The sequence below is a fragment of the Ursus maritimus genome, unplaced genomic scaffold, assembly GCF_017311325.1.
Source record: "Ursus maritimus isolate PB19 unplaced genomic scaffold, ASM1731132v1 scaffold_31, whole genome shotgun sequence".
NCBI lineage: Eukaryota > Metazoa > Chordata > Mammalia > Carnivora > Ursidae > Ursus > Ursus maritimus.
In genome coordinates this window covers 11,636,121-11,661,802 of record NW_024425675.1, presented here as the reverse complement: position 1 = coordinate 11,661,802, position 25,682 = coordinate 11,636,121, and positions in this window count along the sequence as shown.

Here is a 25,682-nt window from a genome sequence, read left to right as displayed (position 1 = left end):
TCAGTTACTTTGACAAAGTCCACTTAGCCTAGGGAGGTCAATAACTCACAGGTCTGAAAAATTAAATGCACCTGCATCAGAGAAGCATGGGCTGCTGAGGAAAAGAATTCACAGTCTTAGAATTTTAGAGTGGGATAAAAACTTAAAGACCATCTAATTTATGGCTCTCTTTTGATATATATGGAAAAAGTCTAGTTACTTCTTTTGATCAAGACTAAAGGTGCGCAGTCTTGAGCCAATGTCTTCTAACCTGATGCTTTTTATCCTTCCATGTATCTTAAGCAGAAAGGCAAAAACTGTTAGAACACCTTCAGGTTTCCCTTCAAGTGCTCACTTCCTTGACATGGACTCCTACTGACCTGTGATCTATAGTGTCTCTTGTTCTGTGCTACCCACACTCCCAGTGCTCTCTTGTTACTTGCCCACTCACTCCAAGTTCAAGATCCCTGGGCAGTGCATAGTGCAGTCACAACTCACTTGTTGTGCTGATTCTTTATCAGATATTATCTTTGTAGCTAAATTACAATCAGGGTTCGTTTAATGCTGTAAAGTTGTGAATAACGTCTCTTATTATGTTTATAACACAGAGTTTTGCTTTTGGTTGCTTATCTCCCATGGGCCTGATAAAGGAATATATTTCTTAGCTCAATAAAGTTAAAAAGTCATAAAATGTTTTTCTGTTTCTCCTTTACCAGAGTTGAAAGCTAAAGTAACAAACTCTATTTGTACACATATTTTTCTAAAATCTGCATTATTCCAAAATTTATATCTGTGTGCCAGTGAAAACTTTCCTCGGTAAAGAACTTAAGAGATTGTATACAACCACAACTGAGGAATTTTGCCAACCTCAGTGGAAGATTTTACTGCCTGAACTACTTAAACTTCTCCATACTCAGATTTTTACTTTGCTGTGTATGTTGCTTCCAATTTTAAGTTTTCAAGTTTAATGAGCCACTGTTTCAAAATATTTCTATTCTGTTGGATTCATTTAAACAATCAGTATTGGGGACATTTGAAAAATAATCAGCATTCGTATCAATGAACAAATGTGTGGTTACCTTTTTATTTGGAGATATTATAATAACTCTTCCAAGCAAATAAATCATGTCCATATATCATTATATGCTATATACGTTCTTAAGAATAGTTTCATTAATCTTGGCCATTTAGGAGCAAACTACCATGAGCCTTTCTACCTGTCTGGCTGTCTCGAAGGCTACTTACCTCTTCTATAATCACATCATACCAATCTTCTTAACTCATGGCCAGATAAGAGAAGGATAAGTGTCTGGGAATTTGAAAATCTAGACAGAAGAAAAACCTTCTTCTTTATGATGCTGCTGTGCCAGGTTAACTATTGTGGTTTCTTGAGTTAATGATCTCCGGAGTCTTAAATTAAGTCAAAAACTCTACCTCTGTGGCTTTGTCCCCTTTTGGCAAGAGGAAGAAACTCAAATGGATTCAGGTTACCTTTATCTTCCATGTTTCCAAAATGTACGATGACACTACCAAAGTAAACTGGAAAACACCACAAATAGGTAAAGAATCCTTTCTTATATACAAGAAACATCAGTTGAATATATTTCAGGGATAAAGAGTTTTGTTGTTGCTATGTTTTGTATTTCTTGACAATTCATATTTATAAATACATTACACGAGATGAACTTTAAAGGAAATTCACTTTTAAACAATTATTTATTCAAAGTACAGAATATTATGTTTATATCTGACAGTTTATCATATACATTATGAATATATATAATACACTGGTATGTTGCCTATTATGTACATTCGTTATTTTTACATTAATAAACCTAAGAAATTCCAGTTGAATATAAGTTAAATATACATTAGATTGATTTTTTTGAGCCAAAGTTTTAATAATTGATTCTGGTGATTAAGTTGTTTTCTGAAAATATAATTGCTACCATGACTTTACTGACCACCCCCCTTTACCCTCATCCCCCTGGAAAAACTCACTGACCATCTACTATGTATCTGGCATTGTGCTAAATACTAGAAAGTAAAAAAAAAAAAAAAAAAAACCTGGTTATCTGGGTGTTTAAATATAATTTTCCAAATGATTTATGTACAAAATTATATGAGTGCATAGAAGAAGGAGAGCAGGCTATTTGCCCCACCCAAGTAATGAAAGTTTACCACGTTGGGCAGGGGAGAGGAAACATCATAAAAGACCTTGTTGCGTTTAAGAAATGACAAAGCAGAGCAGTTCTGATGGGGTAAAAGAAAGCTTGTGAGAAAAAATGTGGAAGTGGAGAAAGGCCTATTAGGCATGATTTCAAAAGAGAAAAGGTGTTCATTTTTTTCATTCCTTCAGTGAATAGCTATTGGGCCCCTGCTAGGTGTCAGGTGTTGTTCTAGGCTCTAAGCAAGTTGAAGCAAGTTCTAAGCTCTAATTAACCATGATAGATGAAGGCTGTGGCTCCGTGGGGCTTACCTGTTAATGTGGGTTTGAGAATAAAAATTAAACAAGGTAAAGTGATGCAAAGTGATACAGAGTAATGGGAAGCAAGGCAGGAGCAGGTTCTGGGAAATGAGAAGTCAAAACGTTTGTTCGTGATGTAAATGTGGTCCAGCTATTGAGTATTCAGGTAGGAAATTAGAAATGTGGATCTGGAGATTATGTCAAGACAAGGTACTGATAACAAACCAGTAGGTCACCAGTTATAAATGCTACACTAAGCCATGGGACTGGATAAAATCACCTAGGGAGATGGTAGGATGGAAAGTATAGAAAAGAGAATGTGGCCCATGTCTGAGAACCCTGGGACACTGCAACATTCAAGGGTCAAAGTGGGAACAGGGGGATGGCCAAAATCTTAAGGCATGTATACACCAACTTGAGAACTTTATTTTCAAACTCTAGTCCAGAGTATTTTAAACATTCTCTCCTAACAGAAACAAATACATTCATGCCCCTTATGTAGTTGCAAACAAATACTCCAAGTATGAATTTTGTTTTAAAGCTTTGATATTTAAAATGATGCAAGTATCGTAATCTAGCTCATAACATTTATTTAATATAACATCATGTTTAACTGAATTATCATCAAAATTAAGATGTTTCCTACCATGTTAAATTTGAGCTTCAGGTATCCACAAAAGCCTATCACATATCACTGGAGGTAACCCTTCCTACTCCAGTTGAAGAAGTAAGTCTCAGAAATGGGGAGCTATTAAGAGGAATTCAACATCCTTCTGTTCTTATTTGTAATTTAATATTTGCATCACATAACCATTTTATATAGTTTGTTAGTGTTTGCTTGGCTATCCTTCATATATCCCTGAGAATGGAGTTTTCTGGTTTTGATTAAGAACTTCTTTCTCAGGAGGTAGGGACTAATTTGTTATTTCAATTTCTAGCACTACATAATGTGAATTTTTTATGATGAAACTTCTATTTACATTCTTCGAGATTCATGAAGAAGCATCTTGAATATTTAAAGATAATACACTAGGAGAACCTCAGATCTATTCCATTTGTGCCCTGTTTATTAAAGTTACTTCACAAGGATTTTTAAATAGCTATAACTGGAAGAATTGTCAACAACATGATAGATGTTCAGAGAACAACTTCCCAGGAGAGCAAAGCAAAAAACACTAGATTTTTTAAAATTATATATAACTTTTGAAATGCCTAGTTGATTTGACAGTAAATTAAAGGAATTCCCCTGAGAGGGGGGAAAAACACCCAAAAAACACACAGAAAAAGCCAAACAAGAAAGCTTCAACATAAAAAAATAAGTAAAAGTTAGAACCATGATTTGTATAGTGGTCTTTGTCAATTCCTTGTGGTCTAGGGAATTTTAATAGATACTTTCAGTGGAAAAGTGACTCCTGATGCCAAGAAGAGTGATAGTCATATTAAAGCCCTCTGCATTCAGCAAAGGTAATATCTTCAGTGGCTGACACAAGGAAGAATACCTACCCGTAGAGGGACATCTTGCAGAAATCTCTTGACTCAACATCAGTTCTGGGTGGAGATGAATAAAAGGAATATCCTGAGAATATCTAACTTCATGTCTTCACTCACATGGTCTTGGGGCTTAAAGTCATATTATTGGGGAGTAGGGAAGAAAACCCAAAGCCCCCCAAAAAAGCCAAAAATATTACTTAATCATCCCAGATCATCTGTGTCTCTGCCTGCCTAGTGGCAGAAGACGGAAATGCTCTTACAAAGAATGTATTTTATAAACAGGCCTCTAAGAATTCCCACAGAAAGAAGTCCAAAACATGAGCTCGCAATAAAAATTCACTACATACATAGGGAAACAGGTAACCATAGACAAAAGTCAGCAAAGGAAAAGAATCACAGAATGGGGTCTACATAAACTGCCAATATTAGAATTATTAGATGCACAATATGAAATAAATGCATTATATATGTTTAAAGAACAGATTCTAACAATAGCAACCTGTAATATTTGAACAATAGATATTCTAGAGATGAAAAATATAATAACTAAAGGTAAAAACTCAGTGTATTTGTTAAATGGCAAAGTAGATACAATGAAGAGAGAACTGGTAAATTGCAAGATAGACTTATAAAATTCCTAATAATACAGCACTGAGAGACAAAGTGATAGAAAAGACTAAAGAGAGGTTAAAAGATATAAAACAGTAGAGTGAGAAGATCCAACATAAGTCTAATGGGATCTCCAGAAGGAGACCATACAGACACTGAGAGAGGCATTATTTGAAAAGATAATGGCTGAGAATATTCCAGAATTGATAAAAGGCCATTAATATCTGAAGTTAGGAAACCCAACGATTCCCAAGTTACACTGAAAAAAAAAATTAAATAAAAAACCCTACACCTAGACATAGAATAACAAAAAATAATTATTCAGTTTTTAAGTCTATGGACATATTATGGAGGTTTGTGATCAAATAGTAGTTAATAGATTTGTATATAATACTTCGTCAATTTTGATTTGAACTCTGGATTATGTAAATTAGTTACCAAGTCTTGTTATAATTCAGGCAAATACATTGGAGAGATGTGAGTTTTATAGCCACATCTTACTTCTTAAACCAACCAGAAATACAGTAGTTAAAACTCTCAATGGGAAGTTTAATAGCTATTACCTGTTTTCCCATGAGGGGAGAGGGAGGGATATCAGTGCTCATTTGTTCAATTTTTGCTGAAAATGTTCAGCCATTTGCATATCAGTTGAGAGAAAGGTTGAAGAAAAAGGAATAATTATTTAGAGAATGATACTCAAATAAGCATTAGAAAATAGAATTCTGGGAGTTCATTGTTTGATATTTAGAGCGTGTGCAGTGGTCCCCCCTTATCCACGGGGGATATATTTCAAGCCCCCCAGTGGACATCTGAAACTGTAGATAGCACCAAATCCTATACATACTTGTTTTTTCCTATACATACATAGCTATGATAAAGTTTATGAATTAGTCACAGTAAGAGATTAACAACAACCAATAATAAGTAAGAACAATTATAACAAGACACTATAATAAAAGTTATATGAATGTGGTCTCTCTTTCAAAATATCTTATAGTACTGTACTCACCCTTCTTCTTGTGATGATGTGAAATGATAAAATGCCTCCGTGATGAGTTCAAGTGACATGAATGACATAGGCTTGGCGATGTGGTATTCGGTTACGGTTACGGTTACGTATTGTCAAAAGGAAGATCATCTGCTTTTGGACCACAGCTGGCCACAGGTAACTGAAACCACAGAAAACACACTGCAGATAAGGGGAGGACTACTGTACATATACCACTGAAAGTGTATCTTACAGGACTCAACCAGGATTCATGTTGCTTGGATGACTTTGTAGTTTAACTACTATTTTCAAAGATATCTCCATAATCATCATTTCCTGAATGTTCAAGAAAGTAGGTACTGTATCTACTAAATAAATCACTTATCTGTTAGCATGCCTGATGAAACGAATTAAAGGGAACATTGTGCCTTCATCAAGGGAATTAGAACTTCCCTCAGTTGATAATCCTCAATTACTGAAGATAATATAAAACTTGTTTCTTTTCCAGTTATCTACTTAAACAGCCAGAAAATCTAAAATCTATGCAGATAGTTATATAATCCTCTTCTCTATGAGTGAATCAGGAATGGTGAAATAATGTAAGTTTTGTTTGTAAAACCTTCATGGGGGAAAATGTAATGGTTTGAGGAGTACCTTTAAACTAACGGATTCATTTACATATGTAAAACTTTATCCAGCTAAACTTTATTCACTTAACATTGGCTATCCTAGGGCTAGCTTTCCTCTTTCCACTTACACATGGATAATCTTAGGATTTCTCTAGGTCAGAGTCTTAATTGCTCCTTGAAATCAGCAAAGAAAGATAAGAGGGTTAGTATTTTTAAGTCTGTCTTTATAACTTAATATTTAATTAGACCCCATACTTAATGATTTCTGATTTTGAAACACATTTTAGGAAGTCTCATTTCCGCTCCATTGATGTTAGAATGCGAAATGGTGAGTGAAAAATCAAGTCCAGCCTGGTGTGGACTTACATAAGATGAAGAGTATATTTGCACCCTGCTGAACGCTTAACTAAATGCCATCGGTTACCAGATGACAAGAAACATGAACTATGACTGCAACAATGACCCTGAAAAGGCATTATTGGCCATCATTGTCAGAAAGGAGGAGAAAAATATGGCGAGTGTTGAGGAAGGAATGGGGAGTATGTGACAGAGGGAGAGAGAGAAGAGATGAGAAAAATGTATTTGGAAAATGACAAAAATAATGGAATATTACTTTGCTTATTATTTCACCACCTTTTCAGTCAGTCTACAGAATCCTTGATTACAAAGGACTTCCTCAGCATTACTTTTAATTAATGTTACTGAAAAACAAAAAGGGAAAGTGTTTATCATGTTTTCATAATAAAAACCAATTTCCCGGGGAGAGGTATCTTGGAAAGCACTGACCTAGTGCAGACATTTTAAATGGAACCTTGGTCAGTCAATCAGGAAAGAAGAAATAAATATTGCTCTTTCCTAAATGTATAAGGTAAACATAAAAATAGTGAGATGATCATTTTTGTGCTACTATTTAGAAGTTTAAACTCAGGTTCTCAATTTTGCTTTGCCTTAATGGGATTCATTGAGGGGCAGGGTGTGTGCCCGACAAATGTGGTCAAATAACTTCAAGGGTCATTCTGTCAAATGGCAAGGGTCATGAGTGAACAGGCACCACCTCAGAAACCTAAAGTAGGCTGAGAACACGGATATTCCAGCAAGACTTTGGGGAGTATGGAGTAGGGAATGAGTGACAGGATCAAATTTACACTATCAAGGCATTTTGGAAGCAGTTTCAAGAACAGGGATGGAGATTAAGAACACAGGTAGAGAGGAAGTGAACCTAAGAAAGACAGACTCCTGTCCGAAAGAAGACTGGTCCTCAAAGGTTCAGCAGCCTTAGGCAAGGAAAATCAAGCACTCCATAAACGTTCCGCAGAGGCCTGAAAGACTGAAGGAGCTGCAGGTGGGAGAAGAGAACTATAAAGGAGACGTAGTTGATGACTTTCCATGATGGGAGATGGGGTACGGGAGGTGTCTGCTGGGGCAACCAAGTGGGTGTGAGCCATTCCCACAATCATGGAATAGGAAGGACCTAGCAGCTATGTGGAGGAAGGTGCTAGAAACAGGGCAAATTGAGTTGGAGGTGTCTGAGGAGCACCCAAGTAGATGTCCAAGAGCCAGCTGGATATACAGAGCTGAAATGTGAGGGCTCTGGGCTACATGTACAAATTTCCGAGTTGTCAGCTTATTTGCGTTTTGGATATGGATAAAATTGCCCTGCAAACATGTCGAGGGCCGGGGTCTGGAGGCTGGGGATTTGAGATGGTCTTACTCTGCCTGCTACACTTTGGAAGAGGCAGTGATAAAATGGAGCAGCCTTGTGATAAGAGAAATGGTTGGGAGGCTGGGAGAACTGAGAGGTGGATACCACCCCAACATGAGCGTGACCCATAAAGGCTGGGCTCCCCTACTTCTGGAGCAGACCTGGGGCCAACCAGGACGAGTTAATGGAGGGCACTTTGAGCTTAGTAGGGAAGAAGCCAAGCGGATAACTGGACTGCGGCAACAAATAGGCCGCCTCCCCAAGTAATGAGCTTCGGATCCCTCCATCAAATGCAGGACAAGGCAGAGTAGAGTGTAGCTGGGAAGCAGAATTATGTGGGTTTTCCTGCTGCTTTCTACTCTCAGGTTCTGGGATAGACGGTGTACTCTAACAGAACGGAATACAGCAAGATTTCAGCGTAACAGAAAATAAGAGGACTGGCCCTATAAAGGAGGGTTTGAGGTTGTTTTTTAAAAAACAGATTTTTACAAACGCTTCTGGTTTTTATTCAGAAAATTTTCATTTTCTGTCTCTATTTTCCTCCATTACCCCATTCCTCTCTGATTTCTTTCTCTTTCTACGGCTCTCCATAAGAGCCTGTCAGTAACAAACTCTGTTTTTGTCACATAAAAAAATGTCAAAGAAACCAAATAAGAAAGAGAAGAGCAAGGAGAGGCAGGTCATATGACAGTTCTTTGAGCCCTAATGTCTTTTTTTTTTCCTTTCTCTTCATATTATCTGAAATTCTCATTTCATCTCCCGCACTGCCTCTCAGGTAACGCTCTGCACTCCCACCTCTGCTGTCTCAGAGCTGCCTGTCCTTCCTGCAGGCCCAAGGAAGCGGAGAATGTCCTTCCTCTCCTCCTAACACACACACACACACACACACACACACACACACACACACACACCCCTTCCTCATGTGCTGAGCACAGTCTGAAATTTCAAAGTAGGCACTTCAGTAAGGAAGTGCCCCTGCTAAAACTCACGCCATCTTGGATGGCACGTCATTCCAAATCGTTATTGGTCTTTTATGCCTTGTGTGAATGAATGTTACATCTCTTTAAGAAGTGTGTTGTTGTTGTTGTTGTTGTTGTTGTTTTACATGGGAGATAATCCAAGGACGTTGAAGTTTAAGGACAGGGAAGGGGAGGACCCAAGGATACAGGCTTAGAGCCTCCCTGCCCTTTTCCTGTGGGTCTTCAAATGCCACTGCTGCCATGTCTCCTAGGATTTTTGCCTCTGGTGAGAAGATATGTTGCCAACATTTTTACAGCTGATCTTGAGTTTATCCTGTCTAGTTTCTTCTTCCTCTCCTTAATTGTCACCATGGTGATTCACTTCAGTCAGAGATATATTATTTATATTTATTGAACAATGCAGGTCTTCAATCTGATTATTTTATGTTCTTATTAATGTCTCTTTCATGGTTTCCCTAGTGATCTGAAAATTTGGTTCTGTCCCAAATCTTAAGGCATTCATCCATTCTCATTGCTATGCTTATTAACCAAACTTAATTTAAAAAAAAAAAATTCTGAGAGGTCATTACTAAAAATGGTCTACCCTCTAAGAGAAGCCTGGGAATTCTGTTCTTCCAGGAGACATTTTCCATGGGGAGGGCCTTGGAAGGCAAGACTGGTGGTGAATAGGACCTTATCCATGTACTGGTGTCATCGAGACCTGAGACAAAGGTTGGCAGCCAGCTTGTGATATCCTTCAATCACTCCAGACTAGCATGGCTGGCCCGTGAGTCAGTACCAGGCTATGTGCTTATCTTCGTGCTGAACTCATCTGAAGATTGATACTGAGTAATTACGCCATGTTTAATCCTGAACAGCCAGCAGCTACTGCTTAGAGAATGTATTGATATTGAGCAGAGTAGAAACATAAGGGCTGTGCCAGTACTTGGTGTGGCTAACAGATACCTTCACATCGTGGCCATAAAGAAATAGCACTTACCCTAGGGATTTGTCATCTGGGCCTCTTCCCGGAGCCCAGCCAGCTCATCCTTGTGTTTCTGGAACTAAAGGTCCAAGAACCTCGGGATGGTTGTAGGCAAACCTCTATTTTTCTCTCTTACGGAACTGTTTCTGCCTCCTGACCATTCTAGGAATATTTGCTTCCATGCATACAGAGAGCTCTTTCCATCCCCACAAACAACCCGATGTACAACTGAAGCTTAGAAAACTTAAATGCCTTATCTAAGAGTCTAAAAACTGGAGAGTTTTGACCCAAACTCAGGGACCTCTGTCTCCAGATTCCAGGCACTCCCCTGCCCTAACCAAAAACACAAAATAAAAGCCTGTTCTCTTTACTATGCTAAGAGAATACTAGAAAAAGAAGTAGAGAGACTTGACTTCTTGTGTGTTCAGAGGTTTTTTAAAGAAAAGGATGCTATTATGCTTTCAGACCTAAAAAGCTAGGACCACTATTTAAAAACTAATGGCAAAAATACTATTTAAAGAAGACTCAGGTGTAAGTATGAGGTGAGTTAAAGGAAAAAAACGTCATTTAAGGAAGATGTGGCCCAAGAATTTGAATTGCCCTTGGGGTTTGGGGCCTGGTGACTATGGCAGAGGAGAAGCCCAGATGGAGTGGTGTTCTGGGGACCCTGAGAAGTCATGGCGCCTGGGGAGGGAATGAGCAATCGAGTGGGAAATCTTCTCACTACTTGGCTTTAACTCAAACCAGCAACTTTCTAAGATTTCTCTGCAGCAAACCCATTCACTTTAGATGGCATTATTTGTCTTACAACGAGAATTTTCACATTGGACATTCACCAGTGATGCTGATGTGTGAGCAATACTTGGGTTCTAATCTCAGTGATTCCCCTGACGAGCTGAGTGACTGTTCACCTCTCTGAACCTAAATTTTCTCTTATAAAGTACAGGGACACAGTAGCTAATGGCTTTCTGGGTTTCCTTCCTCAGGTTTCTTACTCCATGAGCAGTCAATGCCAGGGCACTTTGGGTTCCTCTTGTGTATGGAGCACACTGGAAAGTTAGCTTAACCCACTTCACTCTTCCGTTAATGGATTGACTGATGAAAGGATTTGTCAAGCGTCCATGATGGGCAGGGACTATGGGGAAAGACAACTGTGAAAGATACATGAGTAAAGAAAACAAACACTGAAAGCAGAGAAGAGGAGATCTGTGATGTGTAACCGTGAGGTGTGAAGTCGAGGCATAGTTTAGGGGCAATAGGAGAGCAGCAGTCACCCTCGATCCCACGGGGGGCCATATGAAGCTATAATAGGGCCACGGGGCAACTCTGAGCACCTGAGTTGGGTTTGGGCACTTTCTATCCATGCCATTAAGCTCTCCTGGCACACTGTTCATCAAATGGCAGCCTCTTACCATTTTCTGTCTGTATGAGGCAGGATAACAATCTCCATTTCCCTTAGAAAATAAATGGAATAATACCATCTACTCCTCCATGGTATTACATCGTCATTAAAGGGAAATCAGAGAAGCCTATTTAAATACAAATAAGGTATCTGATTATCCCCAGTTCTTTGAAATACTGACACATGCTTCCTGTAGAAGATCTATGGTAGACCTTGGACAAGAAATTACCTATTCCATGGCAGAACATTGTTTGTACCCAGAAAATCAGTTATTTGCAAAGAATGTGGCCCCTGAGACAGGTTGTAGGTAACATTTGGGATGGTGGCACAGCCACACTGATATCCCCGTCACCCACAGACACGGCCCCCTGTAGCAGGCTCTCGATGGGCCAACTATAACGAAACACTCATATAACAGATACTCTCTTCTGAAAAGTAAGAATTGGATCTAAGAGATGGAAGGAAGTTTCTGTTGGTACTTAAACCAGAACATCCTGGCATATCCCCATTTGGCTCAGTGCATCAGGAATCAGATGACGTAGTTTATAGGGAGAAGACATTAAGAGATGCGCAGAGAGACGGAGTTGGGACAGACAGATGAGGCTGCTGAGTCCAGACAGTGACGTGGCCCTTTGGGCTTCCTGCCTGTGTCTTGAACGCCATACCCCCACAACCTGTAAGTTCTCTTTTTCGCTTAAACAGTTGTGAGTGGATTTCTGTTACTTAAAACCAAAAGGTCCCTAATGAAATATCCTGATTTCCAAGACTTCTTTCCCTTTCTGATTTTTGTTTAAGGCTTCTTATAGGTGTGTCAGATCTGGTGAAATTTTAGCAGAGTGGGAGATGAAAACAGGTTCGTTTTACTAGTAATGGCTGCTGGCTGAGCAAGCTCCTTCAAACTCTGATGATACTGTAAGCTGTTTGGCTGTTTATCCGGTCCTCCTTGGTCACTGTGTATCCTCAGGTTTCTTTAAGAGGATGGAGGAGGAAAGAGGGACACTCTGTCCTTGGCATAACTAGTATTACTCAGTGCACATCTGTTTAGCTAAGTCATTAAAGGGACCTTCCAGAAGCAGCCAATCCTTCCTCAAGCGTTAGGTCAGCAATCTTTTTTTTTTTTTTTTAAAGATTTTATTTTTATTTGACAGAGAGAGACAGCCAGCGAGAGAGGGAACACAAGCAGGGGGAGTGGGAGAGGAAGAAGCAGGCTCTTAGCAGAGGAGCCTGATGTGGGACTCGATCCCAGAACGCCGGGATCACGCCCTGAGCTGAAGGCAGACGCTTAACGTCTGTGCCACCCAGGTGCCCCTAGGTCAGCAATCTTGATTAGAATCAGCATCAACCACCCATGAAACTAGAGGCTTCCCTGGTGATTTACTGTTACGATAAAACCTCACTAATTAACCATAATTGGGAAGAAAAGCTCATCTCAATTTTAAGATTCCAAAAGAAGCAACATTTTCATTTCCTCCAACTTTGCATAGTGATTTAAATTAGGTTAACCAAGTATACTTGACTTAATGTATAAATAAAAATTATTTCTAGATAGCACATCGACTTAATATGTGCATTTTTGGTATGTAAATGGTCTTTGGAACAGTTTGTTCTTTCAGGCAGACAATTTAAGCATTCTACTTATGTTCTTCTAGTAATAATAGCGTAGAATGTGCTTTTCTCCATTGAAAAAACAATGATTAACTTAATCTTAACACTTGTCAAAATTATTTTTAAACAAGTAGGGTCTGAATTGCAGATATTATTGTTATTTTTGGATCCGTATGACAATGATTGGGGGAACAAATGGTATGAGTTAGAGTGTCAGGAAAACCTGTTTTAAAGCTTCCTACATCTTTCCTAGGGATTTACGCTGCAGTTGAAAATGAAGTGATTTGTTTAAGAGTCGAGTGGAATGATTGTGGGATAGATGTGCTGAAAGTCATTTCTCCTGCATGTGTGATAATGCTGTGATCCTTCGGCCATGGTTCCAGCTTATAAAGAGATGAGGGCACATGCAAATAAGCCTGCGACAGGATGTTTGGTGCCCCAAATCATTTCTCCTGATTGTTTATTTGTTGTTTGTGAAATCTAAAGAAACTGAGCTGGGAAGCCAAAGCTGGTGTTGTGACTAGAGATGTCTTAGACAGCCACACTAATTTCAAGCCTACAGGAACGTCTCCTTAGGTCACCTGATGTGTGCCGCATTGGGCTATCCAGGCACAGAGTTTTTGTTTTCCGGGAGGGAAGTGGAGAGAGTCTGACTCCTACTGGCCATTCATCTTCCGGAGAATCCTCTTCCTATCTGGCTCCTCTCCCTTCCTGTTGCCTTGGATGCTTTCAGCTTCCTGCCTCGCTTTTCTCCTGAGCCCCTAGAGTCATCTGCACTGTCTCGTAGGATGGAGCATGCCTGAAAACTAAGGCGAGTTTTTAGAACCCGTTGGAAGCTGCGCGCACTCCTGTGTTCCTTCCTGCAGAAGTAGGAGCTACAGCCGTGCCCAGCTGGGCCCGCAAGTCCATCTTTGACTTCATGGGGTCAAGTCCGCTAGAGGCCTGCCCTTGGCAGATCTCCCAGGCCCTCAGGATGGGACTAAGCACGGCATTAACATGGCCAGTTAGTAAAGGAGGATGAAAAGAAGCTCTCTGTTGTTGAAGGCCATGGTGCTTTGCTCCCGCTTGTAGTTCAGCCTCTGGACAGGAAAGACCGATGGGCGTGGGTAACTTCACCCCCCAGGGATCCATCGTGCTGGTCCCGGGCACCAGCCTTTGTCCCAGTTCTCAGGGGCTTCAACATTGTCGAGTGTATCTGTCATTTGTTTGGCACCTTTGCTTCCTTTTTGCAATCTTTCATCTTACATAAAAATAAAGCATGCGTGAGATACCAAAAGCGAGTTTTTCTAAAGAAAGATAGGAAAGAAGCAGGAGAGGGCGGCATAAGCGCAGCCTTCCCCTCCCTGCCCCGGCTGTTCCCCGCTGCCACCGTCTGCCTCTGTGCTTCCCTCTAGTGGTTGTCTCCTGATCACCATGGGTGCATGGCTGGGCGTCACTGTCTCTGTTCTCATCCAGACCCCACTAGTAACTATTGGTACACCGGAAAATGACCACACCTTTTTAAGCCTTGGTTTTATGAAAAATAAAATTAAATAAGAGGAAGTGCTCATAATCATTAGCTAGCTTCGTGACATTAGCTTTAGGGCAACGTATGGGCCACTACGTATGCTGGGAGAGAAGCAGTCTCTGTGTCTTGTCTAGCATTTCTTTGCAATAGAGGAATAACACTTCACAATTTGAAGTATGTATATACACATCTCTCAATATTTTGTCCATTGAATGTTACTTAAATGATGTTGCTTAAGAGGTGAGGTGATAAAGGAAATTGACAACCAAATGTAAATCTAAAATGATTAACAGTTGCAACAGTAAGGGGTTCCAACTGGCTGGATATAGGGGAGAGGAGGTGAGTGGAGTTGAAGCTGCCGTGATTCTGCCTTCTACAGTGGGTGGGTGATTTTACCGCTCACCAGACAGGGATCACAGGGGAAGGCTTGTCACACTGCTCCACGATCGATCTAGGCATACTTCATTTTATTGGACTTTGCTTATTGTACTTTGCAGATTTTGTGTTTTTTACAAGTTAGAGTTTTGTGGCAATCTTGCAGCAGGCAAGTCTGCTGGCGCCATTTTTCCAACAGCATTTGCTCAATTCATGTCTCTGTCTCACATTTTGGTAATTCTTGCAATATTTCAAACTTTTTCATTATTATTATGCTTGTTATGATAACCTGTGATCAGTGATCTTTGATGTTACTATTGGAATTATTTCGGGGCACCAAAATGAAATGATGAAGTGAATCAAGGAGGGCAAGTCAAAAGCCGGGATAGGCTGAAACCTAGACCTCTTGCACCAGTTAGCCAAGTTGTGAATGCAAAGGAAATGTTCTTGAAGGAAATTGAAAGTGCTACTCCAGTGAACACATGAATGATAAAAGAGCAGAACAGCCTCATTGCTGATATGAAGAAAGTTTGAGTGGTCTGGAGAAAAGATTAAACCAGCCACAACATTGTCTTTAGCCAAAACCTTATCCAGAGTAAGGCCCTGCCACTCCTCAAATCTTCAATTCTATGGCAGCCGAGAGAGGTGGGGAAGCTGCAGAAGAAAAGTTTGAAGCTAGTAGAGGTAGATTCATGAGGTTTAAGGAAAGAAGTCATCTTTGTAACACAGAAGTGGAAGGTGAAGCAGCAGGTGCTGATGTAGAAACTGCAGCAAATCATCTAGAAGATCTAGCTAAGATAATTCATGAAGGAGGCTACGCCAAAAAATAGATTTTCAGTGTAGACAAAACAGCCTTATGGTGGAGGAAGATACCAGCTAGGACTCTCATAGCTGAAGAGGAGAAGTCAATGCCCGCCTCTAAAACTTCAAAGGAAAGGCTGACCCTCTTGTAGGTAGGTAATGCAGCCGGTGACTTGCAGTTGAAGCCAATGCTTATTTATCTGAAAATCCTAAGCACTCTTAAGAACGATGCTACATCTAGCCTGTTTGTGCTCTGTAAATGAAACAACAATGTCTGAATGACAGCGCATCTGTTCACAATGTGGCTTGCTAAATATTTTAAGCCCACTTTTGAGACCTACTGCTCAGAAAGAGAATTCGTCCAAAATAGAACTGCTCATTGACAATGCACCTGGCCACCCAAGGGCTCTGATGGAGAGGCACAATGAGATTGATGTTGTTTTCGTGCCTGCTAACACAACATCCATTTTGCAGCCTATGGATCAAGGGGTAATTTTGAGTTTCAAGTCCTATTATGTATTATAATAAGACCTATTATAGAAATAGAGATTTCTATAAGGTTTCCTACAGAAATATATTTTGTAAGGCTTTAGCTGCTGTAGATTAAGTCCTCTGATGGATCTGGGCAAAGTCAATTGAAAAGCTCCTGGACAGGATTCACCATTATGAATATTTGCTATTCATGGTAAGAGGTCAAAAGATCAACATGAACAGGAGTCTGGAAGAAGTTGATTCCAACCCTCATGGATGAAGATGGGGTGGAAATAGCAGGAGAACTGGTATTAGAAGTGGAGCCTGAGGGCTTCTGGGTAGCTCCATCAGTTGTGTCCAACTCTTGATTTCAGCTCACGTCATGGCCTCAGGGCCATGGGATGGGCCTCGTGTCACTCTGTGCTCAATGGAGAGTCTTCTTCTCTCCTCCCTCTCTCTCCCTCTCCCTCGGCCTCTCCCCCCACTTGCATGAGCGTGCTCTCTCTCTCTCTGAAATGAATAAACAAATCTTAAAAAAAAAAAGTGGAGTCTGAAGATGGGACTGAACTGCTGCAATCCCTGATAGAACTTGAACAGATGAGGACTTGCTTCTTAAGGATGAGAAAGGAAGTGGTTTCTTGAGATGGAATCTACTCCTGAGGAAGACGCTGTGAAGATTGTTGAAATGCAACAAAGGATTTAGAATATTATATAAACTTCATTGATAAAGAAGCAGCAGGGTTTCAGAGGATCGATTCCAATTTTGAAAGAAGTTCTACTGTGGGTCAAATGCTATCAAACAACACTGCATACTACAGAGAAATCATTTGTGAAAGGAAGAGTCTATGGATGTGGCAAACTTCATTGTTGTCTTATTTTAAGAAATTGCCACAGCCACCCCAACCTTCAGCCACCACCACCCTGATGAGTCAGCAGCCGTCCTCAACAAGGCCAGACCCACCATCAACAAAGAGTATGACTTGCTCAAGCTCAGATGATCATTAGCATTTTTTTAGCAATAAAGTATTTTTAATTAAGGTATGTGCATTGCTTTTTTAGACACAATGCTATTGCACCACAGTATCATGTAAACATAACTTCTCTATGCCCTGGGAAACCAAAGAGTTTGTTTAACTTGCTTTATTGTGGTGGTCTAGGACTGAACACACAATGTCTCCAGGCTGTGCCTGTATTTGAGGACCTGTTGAATGTCCTTTGTCCATGGAACATCTAAGAGAGATGTGTGATTTGAGGCTGGGCCTTGGGAGAGAAACCTAAGAGCTAATAGGTTATAGTTAAGAATTGTCAGGTCTTTACACTTGCCATGCCTCCTGTCTGAAACACTCTCCAACTACCTTCACGCTTCACTCCCTGTCTCCCTAAACTCTTGGCTCAATTGTCAGCTTTGCAGGAAGACTCTCCTGGCCACCTAATTTTAAGTGGCAAATGCCTCCTACCGAAGTACTTCTTGTCCGTCTTGTCTGTATCGTATTTGTCCCATAATATGTAACATTATCTAAACTACTATATATTTTACTTCCTTTTATGTGTTTATTTCACTTACTATGTTCTTCCTATTATTAGCATGTATGTATGCTTCGCGTGGTCAGGGATTTTGGTCTGTTCTGCTTCCTTCTGTATCCCCAGCTGCTAGAATAGGGCCTGGTACATATAAGCACTCAACAAATAGTTTCCGAGTGAGAAGATGAGACTTTATGTATGCCTGACCCTGAGTTCTTTACATGTAGCATTGCAATTGATCTAGGTGAGAAAACTAAATTTAGGAGATGTAGCTGTGTAGTTAGTAACAAGAGCCCGGAAAATGAATGAGATCTGCGGGGAGAGGGGTTAATGAAAAAGAGAAGAGGACCTTGGACAAAGAGCTAAAGCCCATCATCCTTTTCAACACAAGCAATTGTGGAAATGGACCCCACATAGGGAAACAAGAAAAGCTAATCAGAGCAGGAGGAAAAACAGGCTACTGTAGGGCGGACAGACCAAAATGGAGGGAGTGTCCAAAGCCATCGGATGCTACAGAGAAGTTGGCTTTAGGAAGGAGCCCGAAGTGATTGAGAGCGATTGTATGTGCGGTCTGGGCACCCTTGTCTGCTGCACTGATTCAGATTCACCTCTGACAAGCCTCTTACCAAAAGAAGTGTTATTCTATAATAACTAATTATACCGTAATAACTGTTTGTATTGCGATCTCCTTGGATGAAGCATATTGCAAGGACGTAAATGGCAGAGTTTACTTTTAAGCAAAAAATAGATGATTGGTATACAGTTCAGTGGTGCCCAGACTTTGGAATGTCATGAACTGGTAACATTTGAGGGGGAAAAATGGGTCACGGAAGTATTAGACTCCTCACAATCAGTCTTTGTGCTCAATTCAGAGAGGGCAGTCCAAGCACAGGTAATGAATAAATTAAGAATCATTTAGGAGACCGGTGCCTGGGCGGCTCAGTTGGTTAAGTGTCTGCCTTTGGTTCAGGTCATGATCCCAGCGTCCTGGGATCGAGCCTTGCATTGGGCTCTCTGCTCAGCGGGGACCCTGCTTTTCCCTCTCCCTCTGCCTGCCGCTCCCCCTGCTTGTGCTCTCGCTCACTCTCTTTCTCTCAAATAAATAAATAAAATCTTAAAAAAAAAAAAAGAATAATTTAGGAGACATGAAACCCAGACAACAAGATCACTTGTGTTGGTTTGGCTTATGGTCCTCAGTGCAAGTCAGAAGTCTTGTTGGAAAAGGTATGACTTCAGTCCTTTGCCACCAACAACTTGACCCATTGTGGACGCTGTGGTTTGCCCTGCCGCTCCATGAGCCATGATACTCTTCCCTGAAAGTCTGGATTGCAGCAGAGGAAACAGCGCTCCCAGTGGTGGCAAGGAGTAGTCTGAGAAGTTTTTAGCGCCTTTGGTCATCTTCATCAATGTCCCCATCCCACGCCACAAATAAATATACAATCACACAAACGCAATTTGAAAATGTGTTTGTCAGGTTACTTTCAGGCAAATCCCTTGGCTGCCCTCACTGCTACCTCCCTTCCTCCCGCCCAGGACACACACACCTGACACCGGGCAGGTGCGTCTCTGTGATACGGTGTCTGGTGTTGGTTGTTAATGGAGTAAAGCTTTAAAGGGAGGAGATTATGAAAAACAGGATGGAAGTAACTTTAAAAAGGAGCTTCAACAAAGGAGGCTTTTTTCCCAGGGCCAACTCTGCCTTCGGCAGTTGAGCAAATCAGGCATTCCTTCTGCTTCTGACAGTATTTCAACACTGCATAGCCTCCTTCGGCTGTGGAGAGTACAGATACTCATTCATTATCAGATTGACATTAGCCAGAATATTTTAATGTCAACAAAGACATTTGAATGATTGTTAGCCTAATTATTTCTTATATCCCCTTTGGAAGTTCCCATGTGTACAAGATTTTAAATAAGGAGTATGTCCAGATTGATTCTTTTTTTGTTCCCGTCAGAATCCTGAATTTTATCAAGGATACAGTCTAATTGAACTTGGAATAAAGCTTTAGTTTCATATTTTCTGGCTAATGTTCCATAAATGTCATAACTTTGCTGTTTAATGGGGAGTGTGTTTTTATGTAATAGATATGCCAAACATTAATGAAGGGAAGAAGAGAGAGAATGACTGAGAAATGCCATCTCAAGCTTAAAAACATCAAAATTAGCAATAAAAATAGAAATTTCTTAGCCCCGGGAAGGGGAGGGAGATAGTCACAGACGTAAGAGCAGACACAGGCTGATCCTTGCTTCCCGTTTCCCAGGAGGGACTCACAGTGCCCTTGACCCAGCAGTTCAGCTGCCTCATGCCTGGTCCCTCCGTGTGTTCCCTGGGGACTGTGGCGCTCCCTTGTCTAACTGACAGTGGGGTCTCCGGTGGGTGTGGGACTTTCGTGGCAGTCCTGCTATGCCATGGGCCTGGTTCTCCTCATCGCCCACTGTTCCCTAAGGCTTTGGATAGAAGCCTTCATCGAATTTGGAGATTAGTGCGGGATATTCGTGGTATCCAACCTCAGCAAATCTATTCATCTCTAAATGAAAATGTGTAATATCAACTGTCACTTAGGGTGACAGAGTCAGCCTGATTTAGTTGGAAGTATGAGTCATAGAAAATTTTCAAGAAATATAGTTTTATTAATTGGAAAGATGTATAGTAATTAGGATCAGGTGAAATCTGGGCCTAATGGCCAGTCTTTAAGAAGCTACTCGGGCAAATCTTTAAGAATAGTCTGTTTTTAATATATTGTTTATATGCTTTTCCAAAGGTGCATCTAAGGTGAGGATTCTTGGGTGGTACTGTCTTACAGTTTGAGCATTCCTCTAAGACTGTATGTTGTTCATTGATTTATTAGGTATTTATTTCAGTGGTAAATTTTATATACTTTGCAGGTGATTCTCGAATTCCTTACTAAAGGAGTCCGAAAAGATGATATTTTCTGATTGTGACATTTGACCCCAGGTTTTCCCTGCTCACACACTAGTTGGCAAGCATAACACATGTTTGAATGAATGAATTAGTGAATGAATGAATGAATGAATGACCAAAGGCCAGAGATTCAATCCTCATACCCTTTAGTTGGCCTCACTTTATTCCATGGGCGGAGACAGAATCTCTAATTCCGACTGTTTCCTTAATGCCACCTGCAGAGGCCCATTTGTGCAGTCTCAGCCACTGTCTTAGTTCAGGATTCTTTAACAAAATATCACAGACTGCATGGCTTATAAGCAACAGAAATTTATCTCTCACAGTTCTGGAGGCTGGAAGTCCGAGATCAGGCTGCCGGCATGGTCGATTTCCGGTGAGACCCCTCTTCTAGGTTGCAGACTACCTCCCTTTCATGATGTATGGTTCACATGGTGCAAAGAGCAGAGAGCCCTCCGGGGTCTCCTTTAGAAGGACACTAGTCCCATTCACGAGGGCTTCACTTTCATGACTGAGTCACCTCCCAAAGGCCTTACCTTCTCTAATACCATCGCCCTGGGGCTTAGGATGCCAACATATGCATTTTGGAGTGACACACACATTCAGTTCATAAAAGCCACAAAGGAAAGCATATTACGCTATGTGGCGAGGCATTTATTCCATCCTGTCAGTCTTCCTGCTCATGGTGACAGATCTCAGTGCTCTTCACATTTACACATTGAGGAGTGAGAAGGTGACGAGCTTCCTGGCTGCACAGGGGTTAGAAAGAGTCCATTGTGGGTAATTTTCTCTTTCTAGCAGACCAGAGCTGTGAGGAAGCTCCCAGGGCTTCCCACGATGGGATGAAAATGGAGCAGGGCAGCTACTGGTTTCCCAAGCCAAGGAAAGGGACTGTCCACTTTTAACAAGGTGGCCCGAATGGCCCGGATGTCCTTTCCCTGGGCTCACTGATCCATTTCCCATTCCACATCTCTCAGCAGCCCTGCAGCTGTGTTGCACTGGACAAACTCCAAGGATTAGGTAGAGAGTGATTTTTTTTTCCCCCTGTAGAAGAGGCTTCTGCCTTTGGGAAAGGGATACCAGGGTTGAGGAGTCATTTCCCAGCCCGTGTTCTTGCCTTCTGTGTGTCTGAGCACTCCCTTGGCCGTTCTGTCTTTCCCTTGTTCTCTGCCTCCTCCATCGGAAAGATCCTGCTCATTCACTGAGATTCAGTAGACTTAGAATGCTTTCTTAAACACGCCTTCTCTAGATTTTCCAAACAGAGCTAATCTTCCTTTTCCTGTGCTCCCAATGCCACAGATCACCCTGGATTCTAGTCTCTGCTTTCAGATCTCTCCCAGAGAGCATGGGAAGGGACGGTAAGTGTTTCCATGGGAGGGACATCTCTAATCCACACTGGGTCCCCAGCCCCCAGCGCAGAGTGGCTGTTCTCTAGAAGTCTGTGAGTGGTTCAAAATCTGGCAACAACTTTATAATCACAGAGCTGCTTCCTAACATTCTTAGCCCGGCTTTAAAGATGCTAAGTATTCTAGAAGGCATTTCTCAAAAGTACAGGCAAATTTATTTAGAGTACAGCAGCCCTGTGATATCTAACATTGCGGCTGAAAAAATCAAAACGATAACGAAAAGTCATTAAAACATGAGTCACCTGTGTAGATTATTTCTGGATTCACAGCCCGATATGCCACCTACAGAATATTCCCCTGATTATATTAGACTTGTGACCGTCTCCAAGCCTTTTTCCAAAACCAAGAAATTATGTTTCCCGACTTTAAACTCCTGGCTTTTTCAGGTCCATTGAGATGAGATTACCATAGCAAGTTCTTTTGTACGGACCAGTTCCACAAAACGGTTATTGGTTCCTGTGCGTTTTTAAGGTCTTAAATCGGATATCCAACAGCTGACTGTGTGATTATCAGTCTTGGCTCACAGATTACTCTGTCGCCTATCAGAAGAGGCTTTCTAGAATCCGAATGATTGGCTGAGTCATTTCAGATATCCCTGGAGGTCTTAAAACCGTAATTTCCTCAACAACATGGTTGCAGCAAACTTGCATTGTAATCATTTGAACTAACACAAATGCCGTTTTTCTTATTGTGTCATTATTGTTACCACGATTTTATTTTTTTAAGAGTAGAAAAAAATCTATCCTGCTCTACTCATGAACGAGGGAGAGGAAAAGTCACCAGAGCTTCTCATTATCAGGGGTCAACGTCAGGGGCCATAGAAAGAAAGCACGTTGATGTCATCAAGAAAGCTAGCTAGTGTATTAGCCAGATTGTACAAAAGTGAGGGGAATTTTCATGACCAGGCCACCTGCCCCCCAAGTCCTATGCGTACTCGGGGTTTGTGACCTAGGGGCTACTGGGTGAACTGGTGCTTATTTGTGACGTGGAGATCGAACTTTGCAAATAAGTGTATTTTGGTAGAAAATAAAGCAAAAATACCTCTGTCGATAAATACTAGCAGTCTGCTGAACTGGGAGCTTGGCTTCTTGTGTGAGCACCTGCTCCCTCACGGCTGGGCAGGCAGAGGCGAGGACCGCCTCCTCCACAGGCCGACGGGCTCTTACAGACCAGCATGAGCGCGGTGCCCTCAGGAGACGGTCTGCGGGGGTCAAGGGTTTATGCAGGCAGGTGGTTTGAAAGGTCTGAGCCTGTCTTCTGCCGTCCCCTATGAGATCCTGTGAAGGTCAGATTAGGGCTCTGAGAGGCTCACTCCTTCTCTCTCAGTAAAACGAAGGGGCTACTTCCTTGTAATCCAAAGCCAGTCCCTCCCACCCTCTCAGAAACCAGATGACGTCTCCCTTGCCCGTACTCTTCCCTTTCCTTTATCCTCAACCCCTCCCTGTCTGCTTTCTCCTTCCCGCCCTCCTTAAACAGGAGCTAGTCTTTTTCTTTCTTTCTTTCTTTCTTTCTTTCTTTCTTTCTTTCTTTCTTTCTTTCTTTCTTTCTTTTTTTTTTTTTTTTATCTTTGCCAAACCCTCCCTCCCTTAACCTGGCGGCCACCTCCAACCCAGCCCTCCTCACTATCAGAACAGGAGCCAGAATCCTCCAGAGCCCTGCTTTCACGGAATGCATGCACCCCCTCAGCTCCCTCTTACTTTTTTTTTTTTTTTTTGAGATTTATCTATTTATTTGAAAGAGAGAAAGTGAGCTGTAGGGGCAGAGGGAGATAGAGGTAAGCAGACTTCCCGCTGAGTAGGGAACCCCATTTGGGGCTCGATCCCAGGACCCTGAGATCATGGCCTGAGCCGAGATCAAGAGTCAGACGCTTAACCAACTGAACCACCCAGGCACCCCACCCCCTCTTTCTTTTAACCCTCTCCAATCCTGTTTTGATCCTATCACCTCACCAAAGCTACAAAACCTCTCTTCTGAGCTCCAGACTGACATAAGCTGCCACTTACTAGAGGCATCCCTGTGGGCTAAGCTATCCCAGACTCAACTTAGCATCCAGGGCCTTCCCCACGATCACACCTGCTTCCTCTCCTGGGCCCCCAACTCACTAAAAACCAAGAACTTGGCCATCATCCTTAACCTCCCTCTGTCTCTTCTCTCTCCCCCTCACTGCCGCTCAGCACATCTCATGCTCTCTTGAATCCATATGTTTGCTTCTTTCCCACTCAATTCCGTGGCACCACATTGGTCCAAGCCACCGCCAATCTGTTATCTATCCTGCAGCACTTCTCTTTGGTCATTGGCAGCATGTTCTTCCAACCGTCTGTGCCGTGCAGCTGGGGTGATCTTTCTAAAACACAGTAAGTTGCATTCCTCTGCTTCAAACCTGCCTGTGGTTTCCCATTGCTTTGATAATGAAACCCAAATTCCTCAACCCATCTTACCAGGCTCTGCGTGGTTTGGCCCTGGGTGACCTTCGGCCTTTATTCCCCACTGTGCTTCTGCACTCTCTGCATCCAGCTACACCAGCCTTCTTTCTTCCCACGGATGCATCAGGCTCTTTCCTACTTCAGGCCCTTTACATATGCTGTCCCCTTCACCGGCACTTCACTAGCTAATCAGTATTCCCTCTTCAGGTCTCAGCTTCAGTGTCACTCCTGGGGAAGCCTCCCAGGACCCCAGACTAGCTTTGCATCTCTCATTACGTGTTCTCATAGTTTTCCTTTCTGAGTATCCACCTTGAAGATCAGACCCCTTCTCTAAAAAAGCAAGCAGGAAACGGACCTGGCTAGTTCATGGCTGACTCCCCAGAGCTCAGGATGATGTGGAACACATCGTATCTGTTGGAAGGAAAGAAAAACCAAGTTAATAAGTGTAGGAAAGCACAGCACAATATATTGTATATAGGTAATGGGGAGCAGCCGAAGGCTTTGTCGTGCGTGCAAAGACAAGGAGAAAACGTGTTACGTGGTACTAATTTGGCAGTCATGTGCAGGGCAGATTGGGGAAACCTAAAACATGGAGATTATAGCGGAATAGGCCAGGCGTGAAGTCATAAGCATCTGGATTAGAATGGTGACAGCAGGAACGGGGAGGGAAAAAATATATAGGATCTGATGACCAATTGTATCTGGAAGTGAGAAGGGAGAAAAGCAAATTCAGAAATCAGGATCTGCTGATCTGTGAAATAAAAATAAGCTAAGAAAAGCGAACTGGGTTGCAGAGGAAACTAATGATGTCAAGTCAATAAATTGTCATGGGGACCGTGAGCCTTACACAGAAGAATTCCAAGTGGCCGACAGCATAGAAGTCGTATTTCAAAGACTGTCCGCATACCTTTTCCAAATCAGGACCATCTGCAAGGGAAGCTGAAGTGAAATCGTTGTTTATGTAGGTCATTTTCTCTGCAGGTGGTCTCCTCGTCTTGGGGGGGGCGGGGATGTGTGAAGCCAGACCACATTTCATACACAGTCATGGCCATAACACCGTTGGGGGACTGCCTGGGACTGGAAGCTGCAGACTCTCTTATTCCAGGGGCATCATATCTCTTCTGCTTGCATCCCCTTGAGCGGCCACCCATCCTTGGCAGAGGCGACCGAGAAGGAAGGACAGTTAGCCCCAGACAATAAGGCAGTGACGCGTGAGCCTGTGGCGTACAGACCTGGCGAAGTCTGCTTTTCTGAGCAGCTAGCAATACGGCACATGGAACTCTATGGGCACTGAGACGCTGGGACTGCAGAAGACGTTCCAGAGACTCCACTTAAGGGCCGAGATCTCACCCAAGTGTGGAGGAGATGGAACAGTTTTCGCCTAACTTAAACCGAGCAGAAAAATAAAGAGTGATTTTAGGCTCCAAAGCATAAAGGAAAGA